At 35.2% G+C, this 18,963-nt stretch overlaps 1 protein-coding gene across 3 annotated transcripts in view; it reads left to right on the top strand.

Annotated features, from left to right (window-relative positions):
* The window catches only part of FAM172A (family with sequence similarity 172 member A), a 480,941-nt gene that overhangs the window by 350,911 nt on the left and 111,067 nt on the right, over positions 1-18,963 (top strand). The gene's annotated exons all lie outside the window — the stretch shown is intronic.

Raw genomic sequence — 18,963 nt, 5'->3', positions numbered from 1 at the left:
TCTGTAGGTATTTTCAAAGTATAAGCTTTTTGACTTATTCTACTTAACTACTATTTTTATTCCCTAGTTAATTAATTTTCACTTCATTCTTCTTAATTTTTTCCTAGTTTCTTCTGGTTTCTTTCATTGTTCTTTTTTAAATAGTTTTTAGATGAGTACTTAATTTCTTTTTTTTTTTTTCTAGTGACTGTATAGAAAATAATTTTTGTGGGCCCAGGAGTGTAAATCAGGGGCCCAATGAGAGACTTAACTCTGGGCTGGGCACGGTGGCTCATGCCTGTAATCCCAGCACTTTGGGAGACCAAGGCGGGTGGATCACGAGGTCAAGAGATCTTCTTCATGAGGCTGTAGAAACTTTACCTTTCCCTATTTGTGATAAAATATAAAATTTGCCATTGTAAAAGTGTAAATTCAGTGACATTAATTACATTCACAATGTTAGGCAACCATCACCACTATCCATTTCCAACATTTTTCCATCACTCCAAACATAAACTCTTCTCATTGAGCAATAACTCCGTTCCCCTCCTCCCTCCCCCAGTAACCGTTAATCTACTTTATATTTCTGTGAATTTGCCGGTTCCAAGCAGTTCGTATTCATGGAACCATAAGACATTTGACCTTTTGTATCTGGCTTATTTCACTTAGCACGTTTTCAAGGTTCATCTATGTTGTAGTGTATATCAGAACTTCATTCCTTTTTTATGACTGAATTGTATGGATATACCACATTTTGTCTATCCATTCCTTTGATGATGGGTACTTAGATTATTTTCATTAATAGCCAATGGGCTATTGTGAATAATACTGCTATGAACATTTACATATAATAATATATTTGTTTACCTGTTGTTTTAGTTCTCTTGAATGTATACATAGGAGTGGAATTTCTGAGTCATACGGTAAGTCTGTGCTTAACTTTTTGGGAAACTACCAAACTGTTTTCCATAGTGAAGGCACCATTTTACATTCCCACCAGCAATCTACAAGAGTTCTAGTTTTTCCATATCCCTGGCAACACTTGTTGTTGTTTTTTTTTTAATTATAGCCATCTTGGTAGCTGTTAAGTGGTATCTCATTGTGATTTTGATTTGTATTTCCCTAATGACTAATGATGTTGAGCATCTTTTCATATGCTTATTATCTATTTTGTATCTTCTTTGAAGAAACGTCTATTTGAGTCCTTTGCCTATTTTTAAAATTGGATTGTTTCTTTTCTTCATAGAGTCTGGATATTAAGCCCTTATCAGATAGATGGTTTGCAAATATTTTCTCCCATTCTGTGGGTTGTCCTTTCACTCTTTTGACTGTACTGTTTCAGTCAAAAAAGTTCCTTTTTTCCATATATATATATATATATATATATATATATGTATGCACACACATACCATTGTGGGTCACTTGAAATTTCATAGGAATTGTAGGATCAGTTTTTCCATTTCTGCCCAAAACACCATTGAGATTTTGTTACAGAGTGCATTGAACCCTCATATTGCTTTAGGGAGTGTTGTCATGTTAACAATTTTAAGTCTTACAATCCATGAACACAGGCTGTCTTTCCACTTATGTCTTCTTTAATTTCTTTGAGCAATGTTTTAGTTTTCAGTGTACAAGCCTTTCACTTCCTTAAAGTTATTTGTAGGTATTTTATTCTTTTGGATACTACTGTAAATGGAATAGTTTCCTTCATTTTCTTTTCAAATTGTTCATCGCTAATGGATAGAAATACAACCGAGTTTCCTGTGTTGATTTTGTATCCTGCAACTTTGTAGATTTAGTTCTAACTAGTTTTTTGGTGTATTCTTTAGGGTTTTCTACATGTAAATAGTGTCATCTGTGAATAAAGATAGTTTTGCTTCTTCCTTTCCGATTTAGATACTCTTTCTTTTTCTTACCCACTTGCTGTGGCAAGAATATGTAGTACTGTCTTGTATAAAAGTAGCAGAAGGGTACATCCTTTTCTTGTTTTTGTTCTTAGGAGAAAAACTTTCAGTCTTTTCACCATTGAGTATGACGTTAGCTCTGGCTTTTTCATATGTAGTCTTTATCATGTTGAGGAAGTTTCTTTTTTCTTAGGTTATTGAATGTTTTATATGCAAGGGTATGGGTTTTTGACCGTTTCTCTGGGATAAATGAAAAATGCTTAAGGGATATATGAAATCCTATGACTATTTCATAAGATTATGCTAACTACCAGTACCACTGCTTCCTTCCCCAGTACTACCATCACCATTGCCCCCACACCTAAGATACCTAAGCATTTTTTTCTCCTACTGTAAGAGTGGTTATTTTTCTGTTTTGAGGGACCTCATTCTCATGACATCTTTGTAAGAATAAATGACTTACCCGGGGTGATGAAAATAAGTTTTAAACCAGATCTTCCATAGTCCACAACATGAAACAGCCCAGATGTAGCTCAGCTTTCAGGAATGAACTTTTGGTGAAGTACTTTAAAAACAAAAAGTCAAGTAAATATTAATGCTGCACTTACGTTATTCTAACTCTTTAAAAAGATTACATAATTATAAACAAATTGTAACAACTTTAATTTTCAGAACATACCTATAAGCTGTATTGTTTCAGGTGGACAATGGAGATGTATCAAGGTTACACATACACGCTTGTATAAGATTAGCTTGAGTTGTCAGTTTATTTACTCAAGAATATAGAATCACGTTGGAAATATGATGGCCACAAAGCATGTGTAAATGAACCATATATATCAGCACAGCTTCCCATGGTCCAGCGTCCTTTATGACAATGCCCAAAATACAGCACTGGATAAAAAGTGTGGAAATGAATTCCACACTATAGCTTTTTTATCCTTAGGGCTACATCAATGCTCAAGAACAACTTAATGTCTGCTCTTAATGCTTCCATTTAAGAGAATGTTTGGAGATGTTAAGCTTCTTCTGGTTCTTGGACCAAACTTAGTGACAGTGAATCCACAACATCATCAAGCAGAAGAATCTGAATTAGTGCCTGGGTCTCTGATCCCAGCTTACAACATCCCAGTGAGACCATTTCCTCCACACAAGCTACAGGGACCCAGCTTCACAAATGTGTGCTTTTTCTTCTTGTCAGTATCTAAAGGTAGAGCACTGAGGATCCATGTAAGTTAGTGAAAATAGAGCCAAATCCTAATTGCTTATCTTTAGATTCAATAGGTGACTAATCACTTACTATTGGATTATCCCACTAAAAGTCACACGGCACCAACTCCATTTCATCCTTTTCCTAGACAGCCCTTCTGGAAAGCCTTGGAAAGGAGATGTTTCAGCAGAGTCAGACAGTGTTGAATGCCAGAATAAACAACTCTGATTGTGTTGTGAACATAAGAGCTGTGAAGAGGCGCTGACCTCAGCTGCTCCTTCGGTTCCTCTGCAGCATCTACAGATGTGGAGAAATTGTGATGAGCTCTCAAGTCTCAGGGAACAGCTCCTAGAGTCCATCTGAGCCCCCGCATAGCTGCATCATTGACACAGCTGCCCCACCTCTGCTTAGGCAAAGCTTCTATGTGTCACTAATCAGCTTCACATAATTTAAAAGATTTTCCATCACTAGTTCTCTTGGCTTGCTGTGAAAAGGGAAAAGACTGGACCTTAAGAAAACCTTTATACTGAAGTGATTTCAGATTTTTCAGAGATTTAAGATGATATGTAGAAACTTTAATCATAAGATCCCTTAAACAGAAGAATAACCACCCTTAGAGTTGGGAGAAAACCAAGAATGTGTTGTTAAGTAGTTAACAATGTTAAATGTTACAGATATCAAGTAATGTAAGAAATCAACCAAGATACATTGGCCAGGTGCGGTGGCTCATGCCTGTAATTCCAGCACTTTGGGAGGCCAAGGTAGACAGATCACTTGAGGTCAAGAGTTCGAGACCAGCCTGGCTGACATGGTGAAACCCCGTCTCTACTAAAAATACAAAAATTAGCCAGGCATGGTGGTGTGCACCTTAATCCCAGCTACTCAGGAGGCTGAGGCAGGAGAATCGCAGCCTGGGCAACAAAGTGAGACTCTGTCTCAGAAAAAAAAAAGAAAAAGAAATCTACTAAGCCATATCATTTCAATAACTAAGATGCCATTGATACCTTTAGTAATAATATCAGTGGCATAGTTAGTAAAGGCAGATGTCAAACAACAGTCCAAAGTCTTCATATTTGCCCAGATTTTCTCCTGCCTCAATTTAAAAAATAAATTTTAACTCCTGACTCCAATAGATCTTCACTGTCATTCTGAAAATGTCTCTTTATCAAACATTTTGGTTATCTTGTATTTCCCATAGACATGGCAAGTATTTTTAATCTAAGATGCTGAGCCCCTTTAGAGTGTAAACAGAATAGTGTTTTTTGTACAAATGTGCATTTTCTTTAAAGACGGTTGATAGCCTTTATCACATATTCAAAGGGGAGCATGACTCATCTTTGGATCTACAGTTACAGAATTTAAGAAGCACCTTCCCTTTTGCCACCTTTTCAAATGATTTCCTTTGACAGTACTTATCTAATAGGTAATTTCTGGTTTTCTTTGAATCTATATGTTCTAGATATCTCCAACTCAGTGTCATATCAAGGCCCTAAGTTGCATTTTACATTAGTCTTTTAAGTTTAGACTAAATAACGTATTGATAATTGCCTTTCTTGTTCTTACACTTTTATCAATCCTTGGCACTTTAATTAAAATCTTATCATAATGAACAATTTCTCTTTTTCCTAGAAGTTTTCTTATTCACTAAGAAATCATGAGGTGTTTGGATATCTGTCCTTATTTCAAAGCATGATCCTTTTCTGGAATTAGCATCTGTTTCAATAATTTCTTTTTTTAAAAAAAAGGATACACTGTATATCCTTGTTTATTATACTAAATCTGTTTCATGGCGATTTGTTTTTCAGAATAGCCACTTTTGTTTATGCCTTTCTTCTAGAAATAGTCTTGCCTACTAAACAATATTGGTTTTCTTGGCAAAATCTATTCAAGATTAATTCTTTTCACAATGCAAAATGGTATTATTTATGTCAAACTGTGTTTTTAAAGTGAAGACTACAAAGCCATTGCAATTAAACCTAGTGGAAATGTACTTGAGAGAGTGATTCTAAAGTGAAAGAATAAAACTTAGAAAGATAGTTAAGGAAATTTTGAAGGTAAAGATTTAGGTGGCCAATTATTTTAACAGTGTGATGGTGGTGGCGGTGATGGGCAAAATAACAGAAACAAATATTTATTTATTGGAAAGTGAATTGGTACAACCTTCATGAAAGGTTGTTAGGTAATTCATATGGAAAGCTTTTAAAATGTGCATTTCCATTTGCCCATCATTTCAACTTTTAATAATTTTTATAAGAAAATAATTGTGTGTGGCCAGGCGCAGTGGCTCATGCCTATAATCCCAGCACTTTGGGAGGCCGAGGCGGGCGGATCACAAGGTCAAGAGATCGAGACCATTCTGATCAACATGGTAAACACCCGTCTCTACTAAAAGTACAAAAATTAACTGGGTGTGGTGATGCACGCCTGTAGTCCCAGCTACTCAGGAGGCTGAAACAGGAGAATGGCATGAACCCAGGAGGCAGAGGTTGCAGTGAGCCAAGATCAGATGCCCCTGGACCCCAGTCCGGCAACAGAGCAAGACTCCGTCTCAAAAAAATAAAGGAAAGAAAAGAAAATAATTGTGTGTGTGTGTGTGTGTGTGTGTGTGTGTAAGGATTTAGCAAAAAGAGTGGTCATACAGAAATTTTTTAAAAAGCTTAACAGCAAAAAATTTGAAACAACATAAATGTTTAACAAAGGGTTAAGTAAATAAAATTAAACATGATAGACAGTTAAAATTGTATTACAGAACCACAGTTTTGATAGAAAGTTCAGAGTAAATTGTTGAATGAAGCAAAACAACTTATTAAACTTCATACCATTTTTAAAATATATATTACATAGAGAAAAAAATCTAAATGTATATACAGGTATTGGTATTGTTCGTGATTTTTTTTTAGAATTTTTGCTGTATGTATTTGTTATACAATTTTAAACATCCAAGAAATATTTTTTAAAGGAAGGCTTTAGGAGATCTAGAGTTCCAAAAGATACACATTCTCCTAGTCTTCTTTGTTTCTAAAATAGTATTTTCTCCTTACAAAGCAATATTTAAAAGGGTAAATCTGACCTATTCATTTTTAGTCACATTTTTAGTTTCTGTAAAAGAAAGGCAATTATCTAAATGGAGGAATACGGAGCCATATACATTAGAAAAACATTGCTAAAAATTAAGGTTTGGTTTTTTTTAAAATCAGAGGCCCATTAATGTTAAAGAGCTCCAGCGTAGCACAGTGAGTGAAGACACCTGCCATATGTCTGTTTTTCTGCACAACATGGTAATTTACAATTACAATTAGTGTGTTTATATACCTCTGTAGTTAACTCATATTTAGAATATAATGTAAGCCCAAATCATTTTCATGTTTCTGAATGTTTACTTTTCAATTTTAAAAAGCATTTGAAAATATCAAAATCCTGATTTTAACACAGTAGAATCTTCTTTGCTTGTCATTTTTGAAGAAACCAAATGAATATAAATGAGCTCTATGGATTTCTGAGTTGGAAGGCAAGGTCAGTTCCTGTGATTACATCCCCAGCCAGTTGAAAGATGAACTGTCATGAACTGAATCCACCCCAATATCCAGTGAAATCCTTAAAACAAGTCATTAGCATTATCATAGCTACACCAGTGAAGAGAAACATGACAGGAAGCTTTGGGAGAGGCTACATAGTTTATCGAAGGGACTACCTCTAGAAAACAGTTCAGCACCTAAGTCTGTCAAGCTGCAACTGTGTCACCTCACTTTCCAGCTAGGAGCACAGCTACTAGGCAGAATTAGCTACTTTGGTCTTGAACCTTGGACTTAGGTTTTCTTCCTGCAGCTTCCAACAAAATGACAAAATACAAACTAGCTTCACTTGCTGCTGTCACCTCTTCTATTGCCAAAGACTGTGGTTGGAAAAGGAAACGTTGGGGCCTTCCTGAGATTTCACTACATCTAAAAATCAATATTCTTTTTTAAAACTGTATAGCCTGAATGTCATTTCTTCTTCAAATGAATAACTGTATTGCTTAACAAGTAGTCCTCCTTTTCCTTTCAGCATATATAATGTAGACCATCTTCTAGGTCTAGGTCGTGTGGCCAGGGCAGTGTATAAGATGCATTGCGTTGATTCATTATTTTAGAATGGATGATAATATTCCTAAATCTGCTTTAAAACTTTGAGTATTATTGATTGAGTAGTGGAAAATCTTAACATATACCTTTTTAATTGAAAGAGAATTTGTTTCAGTATGCCACGCTATTCGTTTTCTAGGACTGCCAAACAAACTACCACAGATTGGGTGGCTTGAACAACAGAAATTTATTTTCACGCAGTTCTGGAGGCTAAAAGTCTGAGATGAGGTTGTGGGCAGGGTTGGTTCCTTGTGAGAGTTTTCAGGGAAGGATCTGGCCCAGGCTTTTTTCCTTGGCTTGTAGATGGCTGTATTCTCCCCGTATCTTTATATTGTCTTCCTTCTGTATATGTGTGTGTCTCTATTTCCTCTTTTTATAAGTGATACTAGATTAGGACCTATCCTAATGACCTCATTTTAACCTAATTACCTCAGTAAAGATCCGTCTCCAAATACAGTCACATTCTAAGATACTAGAGCTTGGGACTTCCACACATAAATTTGGTGGCAGACACAATTCACCCAATAACAGCTACTACCCCTACTGTAGAGAAAAAAATAGGTGATCAGGGATAGGTTTAGAAAGGCAGAGAGACTTTGTTTCCTACAAAGGAGTTAAATAAGGTGGTATGATGGAAAGGAAAGAGTATTAGCCACAGAGTCAAAGAGTCCCAGATCTGCATTCAAATAATACCACCATTCTAGGGTTATCTTCTCAGGAAAATTTTACCAAAAATAAGATTTCTTCCCTCCCAATCAATAACCTTCTGGGCTGAAGAATTACAGTAACTTCTTATTTATCTGTATTTTCGGAGCAGGACAATTGAACTCTCATCAGTCTCACTTATATTAGGAAGAAAATTCTGATATTTTGATAGAGATATGATTCTTAAATTTCCCCAGAAAAATGGATATGTGAACTTATTAAGAAAGCTGTGTCACTTTTCACTAAGAATTGTCAGCCACTAAGTTTATCAAGCTAATGTACAGAACAGTCAGTTGACTTGCCTTTAATTTGTTGTCATTGTGTTTATGAAAAGCAGAACTAAAAACAGAAGAGAACAAGTTTAGACAGTGACTGTTTTCATAAACAGTTTTAATAATATTGCTAAATCCAAGAAGACACTAAGTTTTTTACATTTATTAACTGTAAATATTTCTGTAATAATCAACCATTAAATAATACAGATATTGTAAATGATCACCTCATTTCAAACATTATTTTTTGGCACCAGTCTGCTTGCTAAATATGTATTACCTTTGACATTTAAACCAAAGAGAAGAGATGGGGGAAAAAAAAAAAAAACCTCCCCATACAGGAATTTAGTGTGTTATTCTTTACTCCCCTGAAACACCATAGGGAAAAAAGAACGTTTTGCTGCTTCTGTGTCACATCATTAAAGTAGTTAATCTGCAGCCATAAATTTTTGTCTTCTGGGCCAAGAAATTTCAAGTAAAATACTAACAAAAATGTAACACTTTTAAATGAGAAGTGAAAGCATCTTTATCCTTTTTATTTGAGTTTCCAGAAATGGCATGCTCCATAAAAAATTGTATCATTTTTATTTTTAAACTGAGTTTCTTGCATTAGTCAGTAAACAATTTATTTGGTGAACATTCTCTGTGCACATATATACACCATGTGAACATTTAAGAAACAGAAGGTGCTTGAATTTGTGAGATTTAAATATTTTCTCACAGTTGATCCAGTGATACTACAGTTGAAATAAAACCATATATAAATGAAATACCACTTTCTACTAAGATGTAAGTATAGATTTTTTAATTATTGTTTTAATGAGGACAATAACAATTCCATGTATTCAGTGGAACATCTCATAAATCTTTAGCATGTTTACTCTCATGTGCATTCTAAGACTCACCATAAAACTACCTATCCTAATTACAGATATGCATATTCATTTTATTACATTATCTAACTAGACATATTTTATATTGCTAATTTTCCTGCAAATATTATTAACTTTTAAAACTATAGGCAATTATTTGATATCTCATTTATGTTGTTCTCCTAAAAATGTGCATACACATATCAGTATACATATTTTAAGTATATTATGTGAAATATGGATTATGTAGACCATATGTAATACCCCAGGACATGACAAGCAAAATGGTAATATTTACCATAGCAATATTTGGCCATTTCCAAGACATCCTTGCTGTGGTCCCAAACCAACTCCTGCTTTTCCTCCAGGCCCCGCATCTTCATATTCGTGTAAGCAGTAACATTGTACCTCTATACTTTATCCTCAGTGACCAAATTTCTAATTAGCACCTGTTAAGGGCTAGGCACTAAAGATTCAGAATTAGACAAGAAGCACATAAGCTTGAGAGAGGAAAGAATTGAGAAAATCAAGGATTACATCACCAAGCGAACAGTGTGAGAGGAATGGGCAGAGGAACAACACAAAGAAAGGAGCAAAGAACTCAGTGGAAATATATGGAAACATTCTTAAGAACAGGGAACAACATAAAGGATAACTAGGAGTGGAGGGGGGTGAGGAGAGAGAGAGAGAGCAAGAGAGAGATGACCAAAAGTCAGGAAGGGGAGGAAAAGTGAAGGGAGTTTATTTTGACTGAAAATCTGGACTGTAATTTGTTACTGAAATTAAGAGTTAAATGTAGTGGTAAAAATACACTCATAGACAAAAAGTTATATAGTTCTCAGTATATAATTACTTGAGGCTTCCAAAATGCATGAGAAGAAATATTTTTTTAACATTAAATATTAATATATCAGTCTTTCAAAAAGACATTGAACAGCACAATAGATAATTTATTTAATTGTAGTACTTTTGTTAATGACGTTTTTGTCATTCAAGACAAAAAAAAATCATTCTTCCTGTGACTGGTTTTTATATCGACTTATGTCAAATAGCCTAGGTCATAATACTAAGTTCTAAGGTTCTAAAGGCCTTTCTTCCAGGAACTAATGTCATTTAGTACTAGTGTAAACCTTCTTGATGATTTGCATTGGCACCATGGATCAGCAAATCCAGAGTTATTAATGGCTTAGCAGATCCACTGGCCTGTTCTTATCAAGAGTCAATTGTCTTCATTAGACTTTTGATTTTTAAAAAAAAAAAAAAAAAACTGTTAATCAGTTTCTTTAAGTTTATTATAATCTCATAAATAAACCACTAAAAAGTGGAAGTTGAAGAAACCACCAGACACAAGACAATCTCTTAAGTAAAAGCCTACTTGCCTTTGTTTGCAAAAACATGTATCTGATTAGAAACTCTGTTGACTGCCATGGAATACGGTTAAACTGTTTCTGTTCACAGCTCATTATACGAGAGAATGCCTAGCATGATACTGGAGATAAAATAGATATCAATAAATGTTTAAATCAAACAATTGACTTAAGATAAATAATTAATTCTTCTGCATTTTATTCTCATATGAAATTAAAATGATTGGTATACTCCTGGTCAGAGTCATTCTGAGAACAGCAGCAAAAAAAACCAACCACCTTTGTAAGAATTATTGAAAACCATTTAGGCATAAAGAACAATGCAGTTCTTAATTATACTTTTTTTGTGAAATGAGGAAACTGTATATATATCTTTAGTTATTATTAAGTCCGGTGTTGCTTCCATCTGTGAATACTGAAATGCCTTAATGTATATATTGATCCTTATAAAACTTTCTAAAATGAGAGTCCAGTTTCTAAAATGAGTCCCTATAAAACTGCAGAATTCTAAAAAGATTTATGTTTCCCCCAAGTCATGCAGACTCACTGGTGTCAGTGGCTATGAATAAACACATGAGTCCTGACACCATACTTTGTTTTTAAATACAAGTGACACTTTTTAGCATAAATTGTTTCAGCAGGTGAATTTTTTTGCAGATAGGCCAAAAATCTATTAGAACCCAGCACTGATAGATCTATTTCTTAAGAATGTCTCTTACTTCTGATAATTCCCAAAATATGTATAATGAAACATGTTAGGTGAATAATTCTGAGAGGTCTGCTCAAGGCAGTGGGCTCATGTTTAGTGCATTCCACTGGGCAATTGCCTTTTCAGACCCTTACCATCTACAGAGGAGAGCCAGAAGGTATATACCCTCATAGCTTAAGGTTCCTAAAAGTTAAATATGTTGGAATTTAATAAGAATATTTAGAAAATGGAAGTTAAATAATTATTCTAAGAACACTGAGGGTTTTTTGAGTTATTCGTAACTCAACTTGAGGTAGAATATAGCTCACTCGAATCATAATGCCAGATGAGTTGTTTTCCAGCCAGCTCTTAAAATGTTTTACATGTTATAGTTTAAATATTATAGTTTAAAAGGGTTAGTAAATGCTTTTCCAGAATGAATTTTCACATTGTCTTCTGGAAAGCATGTACTAACCCTGTTATTGTCCAGTGCTTCTGCTCTCGTACCCGAGAGAGATAGCTACAGCTAGTTTTCAGTTGTTTATGAATACGTTGTTTATTTGGGAAATTATCCACAATGAACCATCATCTTAGACTAGCTTCTCCTTGTTTCCCAGTATATTTTCTTTTTCTTTTTCTTTTTTTTTGAGACGGAGTCTCGCTCTGTCGCCCAGGCTGGAGTGCAGTGGCCGGATCTCAGCTCACTGCAAGCTCCGCCTCCCGGGTTTACGCCATTCTCCTGCCTCAGCCTCCCGAGTAGCTGGGACTACAGGCGCCCGCCACCTCGCCCGGCTAGTTTTTTGTATTTTTTTAGTAGAGACGGGGTTTCACCGTGTTAGCCAGGATGGTCTCGATCTCCTGACCTCGTGATCCGCCCGTCTCGGCCTCCCAAAGTGCTGGGATTACAGGCTTGAGCCACCGCGCCCGGCCTTCCCAGTATATTTTCTATGCCACTTTTTCCCACTACGAAACTAGTATCTTCTCAGCAAATGCAAACTACTTTTAATTATGCCAAGTAAAACATAATCAGGAGAATAAACTCCCTCTCTCCCACTATCCCTCCTTCTATAATTATTATGAGGTATTAGAAAACTGAATATGAATAATGTTGGATTGCCTACCACTTTTAGTCATCTATAGCAGTTACATGGATAATCTAGAAACTTCTTGCCCTTAAACACATATTAGCATTTTAAAATGCCACTATTATAATTTACTGTATAGTAATTTTACATATTCAAATATGTAGACATGAATTCAAACATGAATACATGAATATCAAGCTCATGTTTTATAGCACTGAAAAAGAAGCTGAATACAATCTACTCTTTTCAGTTACTGTACTAGTACAGACTCTTCATTTTAAGTTACATAACCCCAATTCAAGCTTCTTACCAAAAAAGAAAAAGAAAAGTATTGATTCATGTAAACTGAAAAACCCAGATGTAGATCTACTTCTGGTATCAACAGATCCTGGGACTCAAATTCTGTCATCCAAACTCCTTCCGTCTCTCTTTCTACTTTTCTTTGCCTGTTGGCCTCATTCTTTCTTTCTCGCAGAAAGGGCTTTTTCACACAAACAGGCAGGGTATCTACAGGCAGTCGCAGCAACTTCTATTCAGCATAATCCGAGAGAAACAGCCTTCTCTCTGCCCTAGCATCTAAATATCACTGAAGCCAAAGAGGTCACATATTAGGACAGGCTGTGATTGGCCAGCCTGAGCCAGTACCCGTATCTATGAGGGGGTTGGGGGTAGGGCATGGTATTATAATTGACAGCCTAGTGAAGACTATATGGAGTTGAAGAGAAATGCTTCCCCAGAGAAGAGTTTTGAATATGTCTACCATCATTGTCCTTGTGTCAATTTTTCCAGTTTCTTGAAAAATTTAATATACGGGCCACAGTTAGATCTCAGGTTTCTGATACAGAGAAAAGAGAAAGTGTAGGATACTGCACACAGGAAGATCCAATATTATAAACACTAGAACTGATCCGTCACTTGACCGATATTCGAATCTGTGATTCTGAAATAGACCTCAATGTTAGCACAGTGCCCCAAATCATTTTTGCTGTATCAACCAATTACCACATAAAGCCTGAGGCCTGCTATGTGGAGGGCCTTCTTTCAGTACTGTTCATTTCATTCAGAACCTGTAATCCCTGACATGAGCCCACTTATCCACCTACCTATATCTGAAGATAGCTTACTGGCATTGGTACCACAGACCAGGAGAACATGTAAGCATACAGAGACTTAGTCTGTTAGTTCTTCATATTAATCCTATTTTATCTTCTGGTATAACCAATTTAATCTTTTTAAGGGAGAGCTGCTAATATTTTGGGATTATTCTTACCAGCACTTAATTTCTGTCTTGATCATTTGGTATCTATCTTTTTAACTTTCATTTGGTATCTATCTTTTTAACAAATAACAGTAGATTGTAATAATCAGTTTTATAGAAATTCTTTGGGATTAGCAAGGCCCTTGTATTTGTCATCTCATTTGTTCGTAAACTTCAGGCAAAGTAATCCCTAAAATCTCACTGATAAACATGTTTTATTTTGAAATTGCAGTGAAAAATAATGACCCAGAACCTAGATTGTTATGCATAAATTATGTTTATATCTAATTAAATTCTTACAGTGCTCTTGTTTTTGTTCTTTTCCCCAGTTCTGATTTTCTGTTTTTAATTTCTGAAATAACTTTGTTGTATATGATTTTCTTGTAGTCTGCCTTAAATTCCTAGTGGAAAGAAATAGGGGTATTAGGTCATCAATAAATTAGTCAAGCAAACTAAAATCACTATACCAGCTACTGTTCTTCCTCTTATATCCTCAGAGAAGGTAGAAAATACACGGTTAATGTCCTTTCAATGCTTTACATAGAGCAAACTTATTTAATACACTAGTTCCCCCCTTATTTGCAATTTTGCTTTCCACAGTTTCAGTTACTTACAGTCAGTCATAGCCAAAAAATATTAAATGGAAAATTCCAGAAATAAACAATTCTTAAGTTTTAAGTCACGCATCATTCTAAGTAGTATGATGAACTCTCACGCTATCCTTCTCTGTCTCTCATGGAATATTAATCATTCCTTTGTCCAGAATATTCACTCCATATATGCCACCCTCCCATTAGTCACTTAATAGCTGTCTCAGTTACTGTATCAGCTGTGGCAGTATCATAGTGCTTGTGTTCACATAATCCTTATTTTACTTAATAATGACCCCAAAGGGCAAGAGTAGTGATGATAGCATATTGTGATAATTGTTCTATCTTACTATTACTTACTGTTGTTCATCTCTTACTCTGCCTGATTTATAAATTAAACTTTATCATAGGTATGTGTGCATAAAACAAAACACTGTATATCTAGGGTTTGGTACTATCCATGATTTCAGGCATCCACTGGGGGATAAGGGAGGATTACTGTATCACCTAGTGACTATATTTCAAAACCAACTTGCTCTCACTAAAACAATTTCATCATTTGATATATTGATAAACAAGTCAATTTATTATAAAATATTTTATTTCATTAATTACAAGACATAATTTTAACTAGCTAAGATGAGAATACATCTTGCAATAAGTGATAAGAAAGCATCATGCCATAGCTTAATTGGCAATGTTTTTCTTTCTAAATGATACAAAAAGTAATGATGAATCTTATAATCAATGGTGTCTTGGATGTGATGACACTTGATACTATAATTGACTGTTATAGGTCTTTGTTTCCCCTAAAGAGTTCATTTAAGTCAAATATCTATTGGTCCACATCTTTTGAGAACACTAGGTTTGGTTTAAAGATTCCCTTTTGTAAAGTGAAGTTTCTTTTGGTGATGTTAATTACTCCCTACTGTGTCTATTTTGTAACATCAGATTTTTGTTAATGTATTTCTTAACTCAGAGCACCCTTACGTTAACAGCTCCATTCACTGGTCATTTTTACTCTTCTTTTCGTATGGAAAAAAAAAAAAAAAAAAAAACAGTGTCAGTGTCATTTAGATATTAGTAATTTATTTTTAAGATTTAGAAGAACTCTTATGTTTCATTCAAAGCAAAAACAATCTGATATTAAGAACCTGCAATTCTTATGCGTGAAGCTGTTTACATTAATCTCAATAATTCAGTTATGACTCTTGCTCTAAATCTCTCTGGTATGTTTCTACTCTGATTTAGTGCCTTGTTTAAAGATTAATGTTACAGAATAATTTATAGCAGCTTCACAGATGGTATTTGAATCTTTGTAAATGGGCTTTGGAATCCTAGGCACAACTCCATGGAATCTTAGGTTAACATCAATGTAAATGTTGAAGTTAAAACAGCTCTAAAAGGTCATGAGAGAAATGTCATTATCCCTTTCTTAAAACCATAAATTTTGAGGGGATTTCATGGGCCAAGTATTTTTACTTCACTAGCATTGATAAGGTATAACTAGCTCCTAGTATGTGACATCACCAGCCACTGTTTGTTGAAAATAAACATTAAAAAAATAAAACAAATTACCTGTTTTAAACCATTCTAAAGTTCTAGTTACAGGAGAAGTAACTGTTCCTATTTTTACAGCTTCCTTTATGAAATGCTTTATAGAATCCACAAACACAAGTTGCTTTTAGTGTCTTTGCTTTGATGTCTATAAAAGACCCATTCAAAACTAGAGGTAGGTGTTCCTAATGTGCACAACAGAATTTGGCTGAAGTCATTTGAAGCTATTAGAGATAACCTTTCTCTACATGTCTTTTGGGAGAAAAACTGGTGCCAACAATACCAGTTAAGCTGTAATTAGTGTAACTAACAACTAATATGAAAGAGCAGACTAGAGGTCACTCTTAAGAATTTAAAGGTATTAACAGGTTAAGGTTGTAGGGCATCCTATCCCCCAGCTTAATCTGTTGCCTTAGCTGGTGAGATTTGTTGAAGTCATCAGTGCCCTCTAACCTTGAGGTGTTGCTCTCTCAGAATTTGTTGGTCCCGTGCCAAGTTCCTCCTTCCTGTCTACTGAGATGGCTTTGGGAATGGCAAATTCATTTTAAAGTTCTTGTCACAAATGACTACAGATTTTTAACCTCTAAATGTGAATGAAAGATTATGGTTTAATTTGCTTTAATATTCTTGTCTTGCCAACCTCAGACTACATTGAAATTGTCATTTTACTGCATTATAGAATATGATTTGTTGAGAACATTTAACATGTATTATAAGAGGAACGCTTAAAATCTAACTATTAAATCAGATGTTGTGTAACTGATTCTAATACATGCTGAATGTTCCAGTTTTTATGGGCTACTTCTTCAAATTTAATTGCCCACCAGTGGCTTTTGTTTATGTTTACAGTCAGTTCTAATGCAGTTAAAGGACAAGAATGTAACAGAGGAATAGCCTCGCTTCCATGAGGTGTAGTTAACCTCTTTCTTCTAGTGTCTGGCTTTGGCTTCCTCTTCTTATGTGATACCAACACATAAACAAGAGGAATGCCCCAGAACTTTAATCATTCTTTTTCTTTTCCCATTAAAGTAATATATGTAAGGTTGTTCCTGTAGTTAGTTTCTACCTAGAAAAGCTAGAAAGTTTTTTTTTTTCTTTTAAAGCAGCAAGATAGCACTATTGAGAAAAAGTCAAAAGGAAACTTTTTCCCTTTCAACTTTTTGTTTTGCAGTCTTAATCTCAGGCTGTCATTATTATGATACACATTATAGATTTTTTTAAAGTACACATTATTTACTGTGCATAAAGTAAGTCGGCGTAGGTCCCAATAACTAAACGAAGTTTTAAGATGAGAAGGATCAAACCATACAACCCCAAAGAAAAGAATATTTTAAATTCAGATGATCTAGGTCACTGAACACTCATTAAGGACACATTTAAATACTTTAAGAGCACAGACTTTAAATCCGTAGTTCTTATTTAAGTACCCAAAGAGCACAGACTTTAAATCCGTAGTTCTTATTTAAGTACCCAAAGAAATAATAACGATGTATTCTTCCCATGAATCCTCCGCCTTCATGTTTTATACACACACCACTGGTGGCTCATAGGTAAACTATTTTTTATTTTAATAGTTATTTGTTTATTCTAATATGTATCAGAATAACAGAAAACCCATTTAGTGGATGTTATTGTTTGGGACTAGGCAAATAGAGAAAGTGAGTTGAGGTAAAGGAAATGCTAGGTATTTTAGTAGTGCTGGTAATTTGTGCATATAGCAAAATACATAAAAGTGTTGCACAAATTAATAGGGAAACAATGCTCTATTGAAACATGAAATTTCCATAATTTTTCTTCTATCCAAGAACTCACAAGGTGCTTTTATCCCTTCATTTCTTCATATTACCTATTTATTGCGGTTTATTTAATTCATGTGTATACTTGGCAGTTTGATCTCTTGTTTCCAGAACAGGCCATCTTCTTTGGACTTTGGTCTTGGATTAGATGATGTCTAAGGCTCCTTCCTGTGAATTTTTAACTTCCTGTGGCAAGATTATTAGTCCTCAGCTAGTTAAGTTCCTCAACGTTGGGAACCACAGCTATATAACTTGATCTGAGCAGTACCTAGCATGATAACAAACCCAAATAATTATTAATGTGTGTCCTTATTGATTGATTCACATGATCTAATAACAAAATTAAGCATGTTCCTACATGTCCATGTACTTGCCTCAAACTAACAAATATGTTAATTCGTGCATCAATACTTTAAAACTTTTTTAAAAAGGAAGAGACTAATGCTACACTTAAAGTTCACACAGACACCAATCTTTTTTCATGCTAGGATTTCCTGAGCAAAGACACCAAGCACAGTGTTGGAAAGCCTTATTTTTTGCCCCTTCCATACTATCTTATGATTAACTATTGAGAGTAAGACATCAAAGCTGAACTGACTTCAAAGCCTGTAACACTTACAGTTTCCAGCTATTACTGTAACCAGCCACTTCACCCGGACAGCAATTCATCTTACAGAGCTGCCTCGCTAGGTTCCACCCCTCTGCTTCCTGCCTTCCCCCTTTGCAAACCTATCAAATTAAAAACTACCCTTTCAATGAAACTTAAACCAGTTGAGAGAATTAGCCTGTTTCCTTAATCTTAAGATTATACTATTTAACTATATTATTCATTTATTCACTTTTTTCAAAATTGTACCTTTCACAACAAGGCTTTGGGGTATGTTGACATTAAATATAATGTTTTTCAACCATTTTATTTCAGAAGCAGAATATACACGTGAAGGTGAGTATACACCTACCACTTTAGTTAGGCATCACGCAATGAAAAAGAAAACAATGAGTCTGGCACTTAATTTGACTTTTAACAAAGTAAAAATGAGGAAAACCAAAACACAGATTACTCATCATAAATGCCTGAAATGTGATTACTTTTTAAGCAAGAGAAATAAAGTCTCATGGGTATATAGTTTCCTTGCTCTGTGAAAGTTAATATATTAGCGTGCGAGCTTGTCTTAGACTTTTAACCAACTCACTACCTTATCACAAGCTACTAACATCTTATGCAGACCAGTTTCTTGGAAAACTGTAGAACTAGTATCACTTGAAGATTTTCATTTTTTCTCTTAATAGTCCAGTTGAGGCCGGGCGCGGAGGCTCAAGCCTGTAATCCCAGCACTTTGGGAGGCCGAGACGGGCGGATCACGAGGTCAGGAGATCGAGACCATCCTGGCTAACACGGTGAAACCCCGTCTCTACTAAAAAAAAAAAAATACAAAAAAATAGCCGGGCGAGGTGGCGCCTGTAGTCCCAGCTACTCGGGAGGCTGAGGCAGGAGAATGGCGGGAACCCGGGAGGCGGAGCTTGCAGTGAGCCGAGATCCGGCCACTGCACTCCAGCCT

Source organism: Theropithecus gelada, chromosome 6 (assembly GCF_003255815.1).
Source record: "Theropithecus gelada isolate Dixy chromosome 6, Tgel_1.0, whole genome shotgun sequence".
Taxonomy (NCBI): Eukaryota; Metazoa; Chordata; class Mammalia; order Primates; family Cercopithecidae; genus Theropithecus; species Theropithecus gelada.
The sequence above is the reverse complement of the archived record's forward strand: the minus strand, read 5'-3'. Positions and strand labels throughout refer to the sequence as shown.